We start from the raw sequence: 3231 nt of genomic DNA on the forward strand, positions 1-3231 counted from the left end.
ATAGCAAGTACAAAATTACAAAATACATTATAAAATTCAATATTTTAAAGCCACAGCAAATGAAGATTTACATGTTTGAGAGGTAGCTCGTCTTTTTCATACCATTTATACAATTTTAGATACACTTGATTTTATTGATTTGTGCAAGAGGAGAAATATAAACTATAGTTTAGAGTGTAAAAAAATTATTTGATGTATTATTGTGAGTAGTAGTAGTATTTCCTTTTATTTCATTTTGTGCTGTACATTATGATGTCGCGCTGCCCAATGAAGTTTTTTTTTTTTTTTAATACATAAAAGGAAAGGGAACCATTTAGATTTGGCCTAATGTCAATGTAAGTACTATACCCTAGTATTATAATCCTAATATTAAAAATAATGTCAACAAATAAACAGAAGGATCATTTTTCAAAACAATAAGGCTTTTATTATGTGACTGACAATGGATACAATTGTTCAGTATCACAAGTGCTCCAGTGAGTTCTGCAAGTTTTTAAACATATATATTTTTTTACTTTTTACTTTTTAAAAAAGTGGAAAAGTTGTTCTTCTATTTCGGAGAAGTTCGTTAAGTCTGTCTCTTATCAGCTTCCAGTCACGAACTGCGGGGTTGAATCTCCGACCAACAGCATCTGAAAGTGCTTGACGAAGGTTGTTGGGTAGTGCATTTTTCCCCCTGGAGCCGTCAAAGTTAACAGAACCTGCCCAGTTCTGATAAAGGTTGAGGGGAATTAACCTTTTAAACAAAAGAACAGCGAAACGATCTGCCCTTGGTTTCCCGTCTGGTCCTGTTGATTCCAGATACAGTTTATTCTCGGTCTCTACTGAAACATGATTTAAATGTACATCTGGAAGGATTACTCCCTGCATGAGAGACCGGCGAATACGATGATGGTGATGAGAATGGGAGGTGTTTGTTGGTGTTTCAGGCAATCTCAAATGGAATGATGTCATGATGGAAGGAGAAACCCGTGAATAATCTTGATTCGGCGAATTTTCATTATGGAGCATCGGATTCGTCACCACTGGGTTGTTGGTTAATCCTTCTGATGTTGAGCCCGCTAACGAATGATCTGGGCTGGTTTGTAGGTTGAGCGTCCGGACAGTCAGTGGTGTAGAGGCTGCAGCAGGAACACCGAAATCAGCATCAACCAGGTGCGCTGACAGCGAATGGTCTTCGCGAGCAGACTGAGGAGATGACCACATCTCAAAAGGCTGTTGGCAGTCCATTGGAGTATCCGCCGACGTTGAAGGAACATTGGCAGAAATGTCTGTGGATGTGGATTGATCCGCTGTCGAAGGATGAGTTTTCTCACTGAAACGCGCCTCCAACAAACCAATCCGTGCCTCTAAATTCAGAAGCCTTCTTGTGAATTCAGACATCTGTTCCTTGGAAACAGTGACTGCAGCAGGACATCTACGTTCAATTAGAACAGCCTGTAGATGGTAGCATTAAAATTAGTTTTGAATATGATGTTCACACCGCAGATAGGTATATGAGGCTGCTGCACATGGGGCTGCTTACATAAAAATAACTTATCAAATACCCACCGATTTCTTTTTTACAAGCCGGGTAGTCCCTGTTTTATTTTTGGTCTGTGGACTCTGCTTGTTCTCCTTGCCAGAATGCTATTGAGACAATATGTATGATGGTTAGCACACAACAAACATCTGAATGTACCAAAAAATTTAAGGCAGCGTTAGGCCAAAATACATTATAGACTACATACCTTTCGCTTGCTACTACAAGTGGGAGCGCTCCTTTTTGAATAAAATGCTGTGGCCTCCATTTCTTTCTCGCACAGTTAATACAAATGCACACAGTGACAATTTGTTAATAGGTCTATTTTATCAGTTGCTCACTTGCAGCCGATTTAAAAGACCGTAAAACGGCATGGGCGGCATGAACGTGACGTGGTCGATTTGTCCAATCACGGACGAGTTCATGAACGTGACGTCGACGATTTGTCCAATCACAGACTAGGTCCTGAATCAAAGCGCGGAATCCAAAACATATAGATGAAGACGTTCTGCTTTCTTGTAATTTGCTTGCTGCTTTCATTTTTACGTCACTGTTTAGATTTTATTCGCTGCTTGCAATGGCGATAACAATACAGTGCATCATTTCTCCCTGTTGAGCGCATTGCTGGACGATGTGTGTCAAATACATCCACGGTGCAATTAAGTACAACAACAGAAAAAGTGACTATAGTCATGCCACTATGTACAGTGGTTGAGGTCTAAAATGTTCTAATATTTGTTAAGTGATCATTTGCTTTACTATTTGTAAATTGTATACAATAAAAATATATTTTGTTCTGTAATTTGCTTGGCCTGACTTGGCTTTCATTAATGAAAAGAAAATGTAGTTGTTGTTATATTTGTCTTGAAAATATCGATATACCAACAACTATATTTTCTATATATTTTCATCTGTGTGCGTGCGTGCGCGTATATAGATAGATAGATAGATAGATAGATAGATAGATAGATAGATAGATAGATAGATAGATAGATAGATAGATAGATAGATAGATGAAAATAGAGAAAATATAGTTCAAGAACAAAATATAGAACAAAATGTGTACACACAAATGTTAATATACACTTTAAAAATATTAAATGATATCTGTTTAAAAAACTGTTTCACATGAAAAATATAATTTTATTGCATGTCGCGGTGTTATGTGTAGTTGAGTCAAAGAAGGCTACAGTTAGCCAGCTCTAGATCAGTGAGTCTCAAGCCACCCCCCTTCCCCTGGTTTGCATTTGTATAGCTCCAGTAATCATTTACATATAAAAGCTACACCGAGGCCAAGGTGACATGAATCATGGGGGGTGTCAGGTGCTAAGCCTTCCACATCAATTTTTGGCAGTTCCCTACAATTATCTGTGCTAACTGCGCATTCCTGTGAACAGCCATTAACCTGAAACTTCTGCGACAATTCACAGTGTCGTTAAATGACGAAAACCACTTTTTTCATGCAGTGTACATCGCAAAACCTCTAGTGTCTTCATGTACTGTATATTGAAGTTTAGACAGTTTGCAAGAATATTTAGTATCACTGGTGTGAAAATGCTGTTAGATGGCGGTGGAGTAAACGGGAGTTGAGACTGGCAGATCCAGCTATTTTAGGCTACTTTGAATTTAAAGTTCAGGTTGCATTGTCCGATAAAAAAAAAATAAAAATGATCAGAACTATCAGCACAGTATATAACACTAATCTGGTT

At 38.0% G+C, this 3231-nt stretch overlaps 1 long non-coding RNA gene across 1 annotated transcript; it reads right to left on the reverse strand.

Moving 5' to 3' along the window:
- Nucleotides 1–401: 401 nt before the first annotated feature.
- Nucleotides 402–2359, reverse strand: LOC141340846 (uncharacterized). Its single transcript, XR_012356596.1, has 2 exons — nucleotides 1552–2359; nucleotides 402–1437 (listed from the first exon to the last, which is right to left on the reverse strand). It is a non-coding gene; the product is annotated as an uncharacterized lncRNA (long non-coding RNA).
- Between the last annotated feature and the right edge of the window lie 872 nt (nucleotides 2360–3231).

Source organism: Garra rufa, chromosome 8 (genome assembly GCF_049309525.1).
Source record: "Garra rufa chromosome 8, GarRuf1.0, whole genome shotgun sequence".
Lineage (NCBI taxonomy): Eukaryota > Metazoa > Chordata > Actinopteri > Cypriniformes > Cyprinidae > Garra > Garra rufa.